Below are 16,031 nucleotides of genomic sequence, written 5' to 3'. Positions count from 1 at the left end.
ATTAGATTTTGTTTCAGAATAAAAAACACAGACAGACTTGGTGGCATGGAAACTACCAATTAGCTGAATATACAGAGAAGTCCCTTTCTGTAAGATGTCATCTTCTTATGTGACAATCTTCTAATATGTTCTTTTGAGAGATTTAATTATTTGGTGATGTTTTTAAAAGTAGCAGTGATAAGGAAAATAAATAGATTGGGATGGAAAGCATCTGAAAATACTTAGTTTTTCTTTTATTTCCCCCGGAACAAATTCTTTTGGCAATTTTAATATAACGCTATTTGTTTAGTTAAGGGGAGTATCACCCTCTGTCAAGAATGGTTTGATATTGTTATCATGAAATATTGATTTTAGTGCCTTTGGGTTAAAATAATAATAATAATAATAATACCATATTGTTTGCTTCAATTCTTTCCTCAATGAGGAGCAATTACTATGAAGTTATGTGGTAGACACTGACTCAGGCAGGAAAGTGTTTGTGTTACTGTAATTATCAGATGCACAGACACAGATGCTCTTTCCAGAGCTTTTCTGCAATAAATGTCTAGTTGAAATGCAATCTGATGTACCTGCAAAGACTTGGGAATTAATTTTTCACACAAAAGAAATTCAATGAAAAGATCAGTCTAACCTTACGAACTTTTTACTTTAAAGTAATGATAGGCTTCTCAAACCCTTAAATCACTTCTAAGTCATTCAAGCAGGTAAAAAAAGGGCCTAGGATCCCAGAATTTTTGGGATCTATTTTTAGGAATATGAATGGATTTCACAGAGGGTCCAGCATGGCTGGTATAGCCCTTTGCACAAGGATGATCCTTGGCCACCCTTGGGTCCCCAGCCAGCCACCAGCTTCTCTTCTGTGGCTCTGTAGATGATCTTTCTTTGTAGTTGTGACTTTTGATGTGAAGAGGAATGGCAGAAAAGCACATACAGGAGAATGCAAAGAAGAAAGAATAGAGAGGAAGAGAACAGGGCTCTTAACAGTACAGCTTGATTTGATGTTTTGCCTGAATCTTCACAAGTGTAAATATTTGACTGCAGTTTTGGAGCTTTTTTTATTCCCCTTCAGGTAGAGTATTTGTTTACATAGCATAAAATTTCCTTCTTCCTCTCTTCTGCTCTTTCACTCCACCAGTGAAAATCTGCAGCAATTTTTACAAGTGCTTAAACGTAATAACACGAGTGGGTGGGAACACTGCTTTACTTTGAGATTGTATAGATCACTCTTCTTTTACTAAAGGCTCCTATAGGAAGAGGCATTTGAGTTTTGACCCATTTTTTTGGCAGCCTCATCCCACAGAGATTCCAAATGGACCTGGAAAGCTTGGTTAACAAAACCATCACATTTTTAACACGAACATCCAAGTTTCAAATTCCTGCTCAGGTGAGACCTTCCTTACAAAGAGGAGGGAAATCTAGGAGCTAATGCTGAAGTCTTGTGCTAGTCTACTATTTACTCCATTCATCTAAATCAGTACTGGGAGTATATGTATCAGGAATATTGCCTTCTTTTACATGAGAAAAACAGTCAGCACAAGAGCCCTACTCCCAAGGAAAAAAAACCCCAAAAAAACATGATTATGACTCTTTTTCTAAGAATCGCATTCATTATTTATTGTTTCGTCATCATTCATTTTCTCCAGCATGTGCCTTTATACATACATGTGGTTGGATTGTTCAAGTTAAGGACAGTTTACCTTCTTTTTTGGAAATTTTCTTGAAAAATAAGAGAGGAACTCTACCATAGGTTTCCATTTATGTTGTTTGTTTATAGGGCGGCAACAAACAACTAAACATATGTTCTTTCAAATGTGTAGATGTAGGGACATTTGGTTATAAAGCTTATCTGACACTACATGAAGGTTGCTTTTATATGCCATAAAAGCAAAAAAAATTATTTTAGCCTTAAAAATCCATAAACAAGAACACATGTTGACATTTGCAGGTTCATACTCCATTTCTGGGATCCTGCACAACAAAATAGTCACAAAGGAGATTTAACTCTGCAGCATCTCTGGCATTTAAAAATCTCCCTCTTTCAAGTGACTTTGCTGAAGTAAAGTATATAGTTGTAAGATTTAGGAGGAGCTTAATTTAAGCTATTGAAACCTGATGATTGAGTGAAACAGCTTTTCCTAACAAGCACCTTGCTCCCAAGGTAGAGAAGATGACTTGCAATTTTTTTCTTAATGAAAAAGGAATAGGAAGGAATTAGGTTTCATAGGCCGGGTTCCGAAGTGCTAATGCAAGAAGCAAATTAGTAATGGAAGTACAGGATTTTTTTTTGGTCATATAAAGGAAAGTTACTGAACCTGTAATGACTGACAGGCCAATTTTTCACATTACTAACAATTTTCTCTGTGCATTTTATTATGAAATTATTTGACACTTAAATACCTTAATAAAATTATCAGGTTTAGAAGACCAGCATGGGAGAATGTGAAAGATGTCATGCTGTCATCTCTGCTGTTTCCCATTAAAGATTCAATCTTACATATTTTGATTTACGAGTTAGGAAAAAAGGGTCTTTTCCAGAAATAACCTGCAAACACCTCATCATTAGTTGTTCACATTCATGGTACCTCCAAGACAGGTAGTACCAGGTAGGTTAATGATTTTTCTGTCTTAAATTAGTCATATTGCTTGACTTATAGAACAATAGATAATTCAAAACTGCAATATTCTTTTAAATCACACAAGACTAGCAAAATCCACTCATTTGGTTGGAAAGCAAGCAGATATGTGTCCAAGAGTGTAGTAAAGCAATTGAAGTAAATGGAAATTATTTGAGGATGGAATCTCTGTCACCCAAAAATATTTTCTTAAGCTTAGCTGTACATGTTTTGAATGCTATTAGGAATTTTTAAGCTATATTTGGCTTTTCAGTCCTATCTATGAAACACTGTTCTCCGTCTATGGAGACAGGAATCCTTGAAAAATAAGTTTAATGTCTCCTTGGATTTTCATACAGAATTAATCTGTTGGGAATGTCATTCTCCCTTCAGTTCAGCTATGTCGGTCTTTGGGAATGATTTCATACCATTTGAAAAACCAAATCCCAACTTCTGTAACACCGACACATTCAATATTGTGTGATCTTATATAAGTGCTACCTGGAAAAACTGTATGTAGCAAGACTGAAATATGGACAGTGTGGGTTCCCATTAGCTGAAACACCTAAAGAATTTGTTATATTTAGAACTTCGTTCACTTATGCTTAACAGAGCTCCACTTCAAGTTAGGGAAAATTGGTTTCATTTTCTCTTCCTGCCATTAATAGCTATTAGAGTTGAAAATAAGGCTTTAAACATATCATTAAAGTACACTTAAGTAACTTGCAATTGACTATTAACTCAGCGTGGTAATACATTATCATAACATTTTCCTTTGATAGGTTTGCATCTTAAAAGATACAAGGAAAGACAAAGGATGCTTTTAGAAGACTTATATTGAAGTTATTTCTCTTTTAATTGTTCACATTCCTTTTGTTTTATCATTGAAATGTGTTCTATCATACATGTTCAAAAAACATTTACTTGGTGTATGATGATGGGCAATTGTAACAGACTGTGTTGAGGAGGTGTCTGGATTTTGTTGATTGGTTTCTGTGGGTTTAGTGATGAGGTGGATGGATACAGAATAAAAAAAGCTGCACAGTTCATGGATCTCAAATCTGGGACAATACTTCAGTAACCAAAGGCAGAACAGGCAGAATTCAGATCCACATTCAAGCATGTTTGGCTTTCAGGTTTTGTTAAAATCCTCTTTAGCAGAAAGCAGGATAACTTCTAGGAGAAACCTCTTATTACTAACATCTCAGCATAACATACCATGTGTTTTTACTTTCAAGACAACAGAAAATATAGTACTGCACTTAAACTAAGAGCTCTGTTTTTCCTGTCTTATCAGTCACAGAGTTAGCGGTGAGTGTGTAAGCGTGCAGCTCCTTCAGCACGGTGACCAAGGAATGCCACCTCCTGAAGCTGAGTTGGAACGTTACTATGACAATAGCAACATCGATGACATTCTCCATTCCTTGCACAGCCAATGGGCATTGACCTTATCCTGTCAAACCATGTAAAAAGCAATGTGGGCAACACTGGCTTTGTGAAAATTGGACACATTTATCTAGGACATTTCACCGCATTACCACATATTGAGTTGTAGAAGTGTAGCTAAAATAGCTGATGTATTGTAAGTTTTTTGCAGTGACGCTAGAAATGCAACAAAGACAACTGTAGACTTAGCAAATGTTTTTCCTAATGCCTTAAAAGCAAAACCAATACTGCCAAGCGTGCAAAATCCCATCAGTTCAGTGCCCCTCATCTCCTCTCCTGATTTCTTGTAAATCCACTCTCAAACACATTGCTTTGGAAATTTTACATCTTAGGGCTCTTTAGCTTGACACTCTGAGCAGTTTGTTTTATTTTGAACACTCTTGCCATGCTTAAGTCTGCAGAACTTAAAGAAATTAAACTGTTTGCATACATCCAGCTGAAGTCAATAGTAGCGCAGCATTCAAGCGTAGTATTTCCTAGCTCACTCTCCTCCCTTTCCTCCTCAATCATTTCTTGAAAATTCCTTCATAATAACCTTATCCAAACCATAAATATGAAAGTCAAATAAGCCCAAAGGAGATTTATCATCTTCTGACTCGGCATTCCTTTTATGATTAATAATGACATTGATTCCTTTAGAAATGAAACAAAAATTAATTTAGAGGTTCTGATTGGTTTTAGTATTAGGTAAACTTAACATATTGAATGAGCGTAAAACAATTATCAGTCTTATTAACAAAATTAGCTACAGCAAATTTACCAGAAGAAAACTGTTGCTATTTAGCTCCCTAATTATGTCACTATTCTTTGTGACCAAATGATATAATGAAAATAATTTGATCTACTGGTGCTGCATAGAGAATTTCCTTGGAGCAGCTGAATATCATAATCTGTTTTGAAGGTATGTTTTCTTACTCTTCTTCTGTTTAAGAAAGTAGAGGTCAAGAGCTTCAAAGAACTTTGCAGTGAAGTGAAGTTGAACTGTGCTGGGCAGAATATGAAATAGATTCTTTAGTATTATATAATGTTAGATAACCCTTTCCTTGAGGTCAGAACCCTTTGACTTCTTCAAGTGATTCATGGATTATGAATTTCAGGCTCTGGAAAAGCATAGGATGTCTTTTATTGTGCCTGGCACAGAGGCCAAGAGTTGGACCTTCCATGCTGTGCTGTTGTCTACGTATTTCCTTGCACTGTGCCTCAGCCCAGGCACTTAAACTTGGCAAGTTTTTCCTATCAGACCTGAAAACTGATGAAGCAGAGAGTGATTGGATGCCCATTAGCCATAGGCATGTCAGCCCGGAGGGACAGTCACCTGGCCAGCCTTGAAGGCTACCCAATCAGTGATGGTATGCAGAATTTGGGGTTTAGGTGCCAGTTTTCATCTATTCTATGTGAGTATCCTGTGCTTTTGGTTTAGCGATGCAGTGGAATAGAAGCAATGAGAGTTGACAAAGCTAATGAAAGAAATTATACGTGGACTTGGAAAACCTCTTGCAAAATGTCTTCACTGGTACTAATATACTTCCACCCCAGTGAGCATCTCAGTGGTGGGGTCTCTGAGCATTTTCCTCCTACCAGATCTGTCTGCTCTCCCTGGATGCATCCTGACTTTGTCGCGATATGACCCCCAGGGTATATGTTCTCATTTCTTTCTTCCACTTGCCATGTATCTTTTTTGGATTGCCATCAGTGGGCAAGTTGGGTTTAGGCACATTTCCTAACACCATACCTATAACAACTGCTGTGGTAAAATGGTACCATTTGCAAGTTGGATCTTCCCCTCTCTCCCTCCTGGTATAGTTTTATGAAATGGAAATAAGGAAAAAAATACAGTCTAGTGCAGTAAGGAATCTGTAGTACACAAGTCATCTACATACTGTAATGTTGCCTCAGATTGTAACAAAGAGTTTCAATATGATCAACCCTAATATTGAACTACACTGAAGAAGTGAATGGGAAAGCTCTTGTGGAATAGAAGCCCTTTGAGAACATCCCCTGGCTGCTTGCTTAATGCTCATGAAGATGCTCTGAAATACACAACTTGTTTTCTTGCCCATACTACAACTGACATCTTTACAGTTTGTGTCCTTTGGGAAACATTTTTATTTTTGTTTCATTATTTAAAGCAAAGCTAATATTAATGATGGGGCTGCTGTGCATTAAAGCACTGTGCTACCAATCCACATCAGCACATAACTTTTCGTGAGGCTTTCTGCATAATTTATGTCCAAAGGAGAATATGCTAACACAAAATTGAGGATTTAACCATGTTTACTGCTGCTTGCAATGCTTAGATCATTTCATACTAGGACTACTAAGCAAGTGTAACAAGGTAGGCTTCTGCGAAACGGCTAAATTTACCATCTTCTTTTTAACAGGCCAAACATAAAGAACTTGAAATAAGTTTTGTAGCCTGCTCTTTATCCAGCATCATCAGAAAACCTACATATTTTAAATAGGATACTTGAGTACCATCAGATGGACTATTGCAAGGATGGGCAAGCAAAAATCCTGTCCAAATAGCAATGTTTGCCCAATCATCCGTAACTTGGGTTTATAAAACTCGTATGGCATTTTTTGAAAGAGTCGGGTAAGAGCTGTGTGAAATCCCAAATCTCATAATTTTTTAACAGTTGCAACACTTCTATACATGACTAGAACAGAAAGGGCTTTAAATCAGAAATCAGATCCACACAAGTGCTTATGTTAACCTCTAGTGTGACACATTTTAAATATATATTCTGTCCCTTCAGCCATGCTCTGGCATCTGGTGAAAAATGTGTCCAAGTCTAAGAAATAAATATATGACGTGTGTGGTGTCAATGTGAGAAAGATCTAGAAGACTGAATAAGCATCTAATTTGAATGTAGTAAAGACTGTTTGAGGAAAAAAAAAACACATTTCACAATATCTATTATTTGAAGTGGAAAACCAGCATTTTTTCATACTGATAGATTATGATAGAATTATAAGAAACATAAATTCAGACTCATGCAGCCATCTAAAGAGAGTTACATCCAGCAGCACTAAAATCTTCACTGTTTTGCATAGGGAGACTGCAGAAAAACTTTCCCATCAGTCACACACTCTTGTGGCTCCTTCTCACCTTCCTGTTCTGCCATTCTGATGTTTGACATCTCAGTTGAAGGGGAAGACTGTCAAATTCAGAGTGGTCCCATCCATCCTTTGACAGCATGGAGGATTTAGGTAGCAGAATGTAACGGTTCGTTTAGTTTCTATTCTGTTTTCTGTCTAACTAACTTTTGTTGCTGGGGGTGTGGAGGACAATCAAGCAGAGCAAAAATTGTCTTCACGTGCTAAGAAGAGTCAGGCTGAATCAAACTGCTATGTATAATCAAGTAAGGCTGTTCTGAGAGGACAGGTGATTGCTAAACTCTACCTCACCAATAAGATTTTAAATTACTAGATCCTACAGAATAGAGGGGAGAAAGAGGTTCTCATACAATTGAAGCATTGAGTTTGGTGCTCTTTGCCACAGTTCAGAGAGCTCCTTTGTGTATCTGATGGTCACTTGTTTCTTTCCTGAATCAGAGAATACCTGTTCTTATTTTTTGCAGATTTTCTGGCAGCTCACCTTGTTTCCCTTTAGATATCTGAAGTGACATATAAGGGAGGTGGACTCTTGCTAGGGTGCACTGTTACATGGGAATGTGTGTTGGGTTGTCCCTGAAATGACAAGAGGTGTAACCTTCCCCTAGACATCAACCTGCTTAGTTTTGGATGTCACTTGTGAAAGATGGGTATACTACAGATTTCAGAAAAGGAATCCAAACTCAAGCAATCTGATATATACATACTAGTGAATATCCATCTCTTACTCATATTGGGGCATGGAGACTGCAAGAGAAACCACAACTTGTTTTTTTTATGTGGGCCTAATATAAGCTCCCCCATTTGCATCCTTTGCTACGAAAACAGAAACTGTTCTTCCCTAACTCCACATTCAGTTGGACTGAGCTACATCATTTTCAGTGGGTCAGAGTGCGCCGTGCTTCAGTCTTGACACAGAAATTCCTGTCTACAAATCTAGTTTTCCATTTCCTGATGCAAAGTGATTAAGAAAAACACAGTTTCTGCATATGTTATTCCTGCACTTCATTTCTTCAGTCATATCTACAAGTGAAATGCATTCAAATGCCAAAAATACTTAGTTCTTCTGAAGCTGATTGTTATTAATATTGTTCTGTTTGGGTTTTTTAGCTGTAAACCTTTTTGAAGTGCCTAGTGAACAGCAAAAGGAGCAGCTTTGGGGGGGGAGAAAACTTTGAAATCTACAGAGCAGAAGCTTTAATCTCCAGTTGTGACTGACATCAAACAAAAGTGCAAAAACTTCCTTTATTCTTGAACACAAAGGGTGTGTTTGTTGTTTGTCAGGGTAAGTGAAAGGCCCCCATAAAGTCCCACGGAAGATGTTTAATGAATCTGGCAGCCTCCAAGCTGTCTCTTCTACTGAGTAATCCTAATGACAGACCCATCACACATAATTTAAAAGTGTATGATGTGACAATCTCTGCTCAGAATAGACTTTGGAAGGGTATACTTTTATTACTCAACAGCTCAGGCCTCTTAGGGTTGTTGTTGTGGAGAAGAACTCATGGTGGTGGTGGTCACACTTTTGTTTCTGAATTGAGGAGATATACTCCCTCAGGTATCAGTTATTAGGCTACCTAAACGCTGAATTTGAACTTGTGTTTTAAAACTGAGTGAATCATACTGTCGGTAGTGCAGAGAGCTGGGATTTTGGCAGCCTTAGCTTGTGGTAGAAGTCTAAGTCAAGAATATCGAAGAAAGGAGGTCTGCTGCCAAAATCAGGCCAAACAGGGACATGGGTATTGGGGAAGGAAGGTAGAAACCGCACCAATTAAGAGTGGGGCAATAATGGGAACGACGATTTAAAAAACCCCACAATGAATATTTCTTAGTCACCAGACCAGTTAAGGGTTACCATAGATAGAGATATAGATAGAAATATAAATAGATATAGAGATAGATAGATAGATAGATAGATAGATAGATAGATAGAGGGATAGTGATAGAGAGAGATACAGGTACAGATAAATAGATATAGATAGAGATAGAGATAGAGACAGAGACAGAGATAGAGATAGAGATAGATAGAGAGATATAGATACAAATGACATAGATACGTCATGTTTTTATCGGTTCATCCTACCTGATCTTGGCATGTGACTTTAACCTCCCTTGTTCTTCCTATGGTCTAATGTTTATACCCTTTTGTATTGTTGAAATTGGGCTGTTTACCCCCAGGTTTCATGTTGTGCCGTCAGGGTAAAGATGTTTTGTATGGTTGGGAGCAGGTGGAATAGCTGGTTTGTGCCTTTTAGGTTTGGGCATCTATTGCCCATGAATGGGGCAGAAAGAACTCGGATTCTCTTTAGAGTGCTCAGGTGGGAGTAATATCTGAGTGCATGGCTCTTCTCTCGGTAAAATCTGTTTTTAGCTCTGCATCATGCTGCATGTGTAAATTTGGGCAGTTCTCTTAATTTTTCTGTGTTGACACGTCTTCTATAAAATGGGCATAATCTTATTTACCTCTCTTGGAATAAAGTGTGGAGTGGAGTGTGTGCTTACTGCAGCAGAGCCTGTGAAGAAGAAACCACTGTTCTGTTGGAGAACACCATGTTTGAGGTTCTTTTCTTTTTTTTTTTCCTAGTTTTCTCATGACAGAAATCAAATTTTATCCCTACTGCTGGACATAAATGCAAAATGCATTTGTACTGTAAATGTCAGCCACTCCAGGGACTGCCGAAGAGCTAAGCACTACCTGCTGTTGTGTTTGATCCCCATGCCAATTGCCAATCAGAGCCCTAGCAAACCATCATGTATCATGTCTGATGACTGGGATTCAGACTCGGTGCCAAAACAATGCTGATATCCTGAAACACAATACACAGCCCCTTTCTAAGAGCTTCTCTGTTTGAAGTAATCCCCTGGTCTCTCTTGAATTGCAAGAATATTGTAGGATCTATCTAAAATAGCAGTCCCTTTTCCCCTCCCTTCTTCCCCTACCCCTTATCAAATCAGACGTCCAAAATCAAGTGCCTGTGTGCTCTGCTGACAAGCACAAGGGGATTAGGGAGTGATGGGTTTAACAAAACGGGCTCAAGGTTTTGCAAAACGCATCTTGGAGCTTGAGCTCTGAACGAGCCATAAAATTCCTCCCACGAGGTAGAAGTGATGTTTCTGCAAGACTGGATCAGAACTTAATAATGCTTTTTTAGTTTATTTTTTCTTGCTTTCTAAAAGGTGCTACAAAAATATCTGATTTTTGAAGATGTTGCAAGACTAACAATGGCTTAATGTAACCATTGTGCAAAAATCACAAATGTGTTTTACCACTAGGAAAAAGAAATGATTTCTGGGCTGCGTGTAAGCCATTTGGGGCAATTAACTTGTAATTTAATTTGCATTAATCAGCACAAGGTCAGCAAGAAATTAACTTTGGGTGTAGGTTTTACATATAACAGTACATGAGAAGAGAGGAGGAACTGTTTTTACAGGGTGTTAATTTGGAGTTCAGTGTGTTCAGCAAGCTTTGCAGGGTTTGGCCTTGCAGAGGAAAGATGAATGACGTGGATTTGGGAACACACTGAAAGCACAAAATGATGTGGCAATTTACCAAGAGTTTAACGATGCAACATGTAAATGTTTTAACAGACTTCTTGGCACTTGTAAGGATCAGAGTGCAGATTATGCTGAAGCATTAAACACACTGCTAACACTGAAGGGCCATGTCTAGCTGAACAGTGACAGGGTCCTACAATGCCATGTGTGCTGACCAGGCGTTGCATCAAATGATTCAAGAACACGAGCAGATATCTGAAAGGCACAGATCTCTGTGCAAGATCCACAGTATTACCTGACTGAGGTCTGAAGTGGTAGGAACTTAGGCAAATGACTCATTTACTTATGTACCCCTTTTGCCTTCCAGCCTTTTCCTCCATTGCCATTTAATTTCACCAAGTCTTCTGGGGCTCCATGAGCCTTTGGTGCTAGCAACATGGTAAGTGTTATAAGAAATCCACCGCTGGAGAAATAGAAATTGGTTTTGACAAGTGATATCTGAGCACCTGACTATGAGAAATGAGATACGGAGGACTCTGGTGGTATTTGGCTATTGTAAGGGAGTAGGTAAAACGTATATGGCTGTTCTTATGTCATTTTCTTTGAATGAAATGCATTTGTCAGGTGTGGGGTATGGAAGGTGTCCAAAAGTGAGTCTCCCTCTTGTTACTCTCTCTTGTTTTTATCCAGAGGATAATCTCAATTCGGAGCTGCCTTGTGTACATCTGTAGTCCATGTACACCACTGTCATACCAGGGTTAGAAAGAACGATGGACAGCATTGCATAGTCCATTTCAAGACAGGCTGCCATTGCCAGGTCTTCGCTCATTGACTAGATTCTCTTCTGGAAACAGGATTTGTGGACGAAGTAGACACGGAGACTTCTCATCCAGTTATTCATGCTTAACTGAGATGCTGAGGTTGACCCCAGTTCACCTATGTCTTTTGCCTAGTCAAAGGGATATCCATGGTTGGTTGAACTGGAATTGAATTGGAAGCCAAAGGTGATTATGCTCTTGGGCTTCTCTCTTAAGTGGCATTAGTCAGGCCAAAGCATCTCTGAAGAATTGGCTACGGTCACACACAGTGCGGTCACTTTGGGATTTGGAATTAGGCTACAGTTTGTTCACAGACTGGTATCATATCTTACCAGATAGCTTAGTGTTACTTCAGCCTTCCTTCGTCTGTGGTTTTAAGATATGTTTACATTATCCACTAAAATATTCAAGTTAGTGGGAACAGTCTACCTGCCATGGCAAAAAGCTATTTGCAAGTGGATTTACCCTACTTCTCATTCTGCTTCCATTGCTTCAGTGAGATTTAGGTATCTTGCCACTCTTCAGTGTCAAGTTATCCTTAAGCAGTATTTTCCCTAAGTAGCTCACTGTTAAAAAAGAAAAAAGAAAAGTATGTTTATTTTTTAAGTTACATGACAGACTAATAAAGGCAAACTGAATCTTGATATCTTTCTCTTTAAAAATTTGTGCCATGACTTTCGAAGGAATCCCTTATCCTAGAACTTCAGTTCGGCCAGGATTTTCATCACGGGCTTTCAAATGCCTCCATCTTCTGGGTGTTTTCACAGGGTCTGATTTATTTCTTCCTCCCCACAAATCAACATCCTAACTCTGAATTACCAGACCTATGAAAGTCCTCTGTGAATTTGGGCCCTGGAATCACCAAAAATCACTAGATATTTTGAATAAAATTGTCAAGAGTCAGATTACATGACAAAGGTTAGAGAAAAACATATTGTGTAGTACACCTACCTAAAGATTTATATCCTGGCTCTTTTTTTTTTAATCAATGCTAATAGATTTTTCAAGACAAGAAAAGGTAGAGAGGAAGGAAGAGTATCCTTTGGATTAAAAAAAATGGTAGATGGAAAGCTTAAAGTATTAAAAACGTGACATATTTTTTTTCTATACTATCATAAAATTAATTAGGGAGAGTAAAAGCTGCTGAAACAAGTGTTCATACTATTTAATTTATAAAATAATAAAAATATTTTGCAGTTACCAGTTTTATTTTTATGGCAACTGTATAGAAACCGATCCATTTCCTTCCTTTCAGAGCACATGTAAAAGGAAATATATATTCTGTAAATAGTCCTTTTTTTTTAATGTCTGATTCAGTATTATCACATAACCAACCAAGAGTTCTCAACCAGCATTTGCAAACAAAGAACACTTCATTTGATTTGAATTATACAACTTTCAGATTGTTTCCATTTCATATAGGACAATGCCACATTACCTATATTTTCAGGCAACTTGATGAATGATGGGTTGTTCTAATAAGCATATGCTGGATATTGGAGGAATAAGCTCCACTTATGACATCGCGTTCATTGCTGAAGGTTGTCTTGGTAGATGCACCCACTCATTGAGACCCCCGACCCGAGAAATTAACCTTCTACTGCATTTCCACTTATACACTGGTTTCTGTTGAAAATCACTCTCTGGTGATATCTTATTTTTAAATATCTAAGTTATTCCCCAGTGTCAGGTACACTTCATGGATGTGTGAAATGAACTTTCTGTGTAGAGCACCAGAAGACCATTTTAAAAAAGTCTCAATAGAACTGTTAAATGTGATTCTATTTCTAATTTTAATGTATGAGGATGAGTAGCCATTAAATTCTCATCTGAATTTATTAACATTTTTCATGACATAATATCTGTTAATATACAGTTTATACATTTGTATATACTGTGCTAGTTCACTCATCAGAGTACACTCACAAGAACACAAGGTCTTTGATATTCCACATGGCACAACTAAAAGTAATGATCCTGGCATTACTACAAGTGTAAAATAGATATTTCTGTTTAGACAGAGCAAGTTTTACTTATACCTTAAATAGACTTTAAATTACAGGAGAAAATAAATGATTCTATAACCAGCTGTGTTTGTTGTTTCTCTCCCCTTTTTCTCTCTCAGATGTGGTGCTCTGTTGCTTCCTCTGTTTCTCTTTGCTTTTTTTCATCAGCCTTCTCCTTCTCAATGGTTGCAAGCCATATGTTCTTATGACATGCAGATCTTTCCAATAAATTATTTGCTTTGTAGAATAGCCATGTCTGGAATCACAACGTAGTCAACTGTAATTTATTTTGAGTGATGTGTTGTCTTAAAAAAAACCCACTGATGTGTGTTTATGTGTTAGAATTTGTGATTTACACAACCTGCAGTTTTTGCTTCTTTCCTTTCAGGGTGGGAGAAGCACCAGAGCACATTGTTTAAGTAAATGGGAGGGGGGAGGTTGCTCCGTCTAGTGCCTCTGTCTTCCATATGCTGAGATGCTCTGAGTCAGTGCTGCTGAATGCTAGAGGGAGGCAGCGAACACCTTTTCTAACAGAAAGCAGCAGTGGATGCCAGTCTTGCTGTATGCCTTAGGTACGAAACTTTTTATTCCCCCGCTGCCAAACATTAATCTTCAGCATTTATGCAACATTTTGTACTTCTGTGTTTTCTGTCTGTGCGATTTAATTTTTGTGATGCTCCCAGGTGAAAAAGTAAAGCTAAAAAAGACCTCTTGCATCATCAAGACTGACCTGTAAGTCTGCAAGTAATTGCTACCCCCATGACTCAGACAGGAAAGCTAGGCAAATAATCTGAAAGATCTACCAAAACAGACAAAAGGAGTTGTGGGCAAATGTTAGAATATTTTTGTTGCCTGTTTAAACCAAAAAACTACGATTTGCTGCATCTCTGCTGCAGGAGCTTAAAAATAATTTGCCTTTTCCTGCACACAGAGATGACATCAGCAGATACTGTGGGTATGATTAATGCACACATCGCATACAGTTAGTATCTGTCCTGAAGACAGAGTTGTCTGCACGCGTGCAACTGCCTCTACAACTGATTGATATGGTTCTACTATGAATTTGTATTAAGATACTTTCTGGTGTCCAACTGTGTCTCTGTGTCTTGTGTTTTCGTAGGTGGTAAAAGAAAAGTAAAGAAACTTCTGCAGCTGTATGGACATATATAATACAAATAGTATATGCAGGACTGTCATATACCACAGTTTTATTGCTCTCTTGATAAATGTAGTATCTTAGATGTCTGACTGCTGAGTTTGGGACCAAATTTGATCTCTCATGTATAGCTATCTTAAAGGCTATATAAACAAAAAGGCTGTATAAACAAGAAGGCTGTATAAACAAAAAACATTTCTAAAGAGGAAGTGGAGACAAACTTGCAATAATTTGTTCTAGATAAAAACAAACAAAAACCTCAATAAGAGTAGAGGTAAAACCTAATGAGATGCAGGCTGTTGAGTTATAATAGCTGATTTCTTGCTATTCACAGTCACCGGTAAAGTGGTCCATAGCACGTGGGCTCTAGCAACACCTGATCTTGTGATAAACAATTTCTAATAACATAAGAGCTGCAGGCAATGAGTTGCTGATTTTTCTAGGAGATTTTAGGAGTAGGTATCTAAATGGACTGTCTGCTTCATCAAAGCACGCTGAAAAGATTCCACATGCTCCATCTGAAGCTGAAGCCAATTTCCTTCAAACTTTTGCGTAGGCATATAGTATAGGTCTGCTTCAGACCCGGTGGTCTTGCCTAGCTACTTGATTGCTGTGGATGTCCTGCAGGCAGGTTACAGCTGCACCTGGAAGTGCCAGACATGCTCAAGGTATCTGAGCTGCATTTGCACAGCAGTCGCAGCATGCCCGGTGCACTGGTAGTGCTGTGTTGCACAGGGACACACGCTGGTGATGCTGAAACAGAAACATGGCATTTCTCACCTTCACTTTAGGCGGGTAGGTGGAATTTGCTTTGCCTAATATACGTATCTAAAAGTTAGGAATCTAATCCCTTTGTAGTCAATGGAGAGAGATGGTAATGCTCTTTAGTATAACTAATCTCTCCTCACTGACAATAGAGAAAGCCTAGATGACTAGCTTAGACTAATTGCTCAACTTCAAAGGTGAGATTTAGCCACATAAAACAGTGAAGTGCTACCAGACTAAAGAGTAGCTTTTCACACCTATACAAAACAATTGTGATTTGAGCATAATCTGGACATCAGGATAAAATTTTTCACAGGAAGGGTCACCTGGTGGTGTTTAAGGGACAGGTGGATGAGCTGCTGATGGGGGATGGTTTAGGGATTGTTAGGAATGGTTGGACTCAAAGATCCAGTGGGTCCTTTCCAACCTAGGGATTCTATGATTCTATAAATAACTGCATGAACAGCAGATAACCAAGACTTAGACTGCAAGTCCCTCCTGTGAGGAGAAGACATATTTTAAATGATTGCACGACTCACAACAATACACTGTTTTATGTAGCTTTTAGTGTCCTGTATTATTGTCACACAGCTGTGGAGTTTATTGGGTTTTCCCATTT

The 16,031-nt window shown here is 38.2% G+C and overlaps 1 protein-coding gene across 6 annotated transcripts in view; it reads left to right on the top strand.

The window, feature by feature from the left end:
• CELF2 (CUGBP Elav-like family member 2) overlaps nucleotides 1-16,031 on the top strand; it is a 549,079-nt gene that overhangs the window by 273,314 nt on the left and 259,734 nt on the right. For 3 of the 6 annotated variants that reach the window (XM_054083714.1, XM_054083781.1, XM_054083645.1), the window contains exon 1: nucleotides 11,088-11,106. The exons of 2 other annotated variants lie outside the window; for them this stretch is intronic. The gene's annotated coding sequence lies outside the window, so the exon portion shown is untranslated. Of the gene's footprint in view, nucleotides 1-11,086; nucleotides 11,107-16,031 lie in introns of those variants that run through there. One more of the 6 variants, XM_054083582.1, reaches the window with a different exon arrangement.

This window comes from Cuculus canorus, chromosome 1 (assembly GCF_017976375.1).
Source record: "Cuculus canorus isolate bCucCan1 chromosome 1, bCucCan1.pri, whole genome shotgun sequence".
NCBI lineage: Eukaryota > Metazoa > Chordata > Aves > Cuculiformes > Cuculidae > Cuculus > Cuculus canorus.
This window is presented reverse-complemented; position numbering and strand designations above follow the sequence as displayed.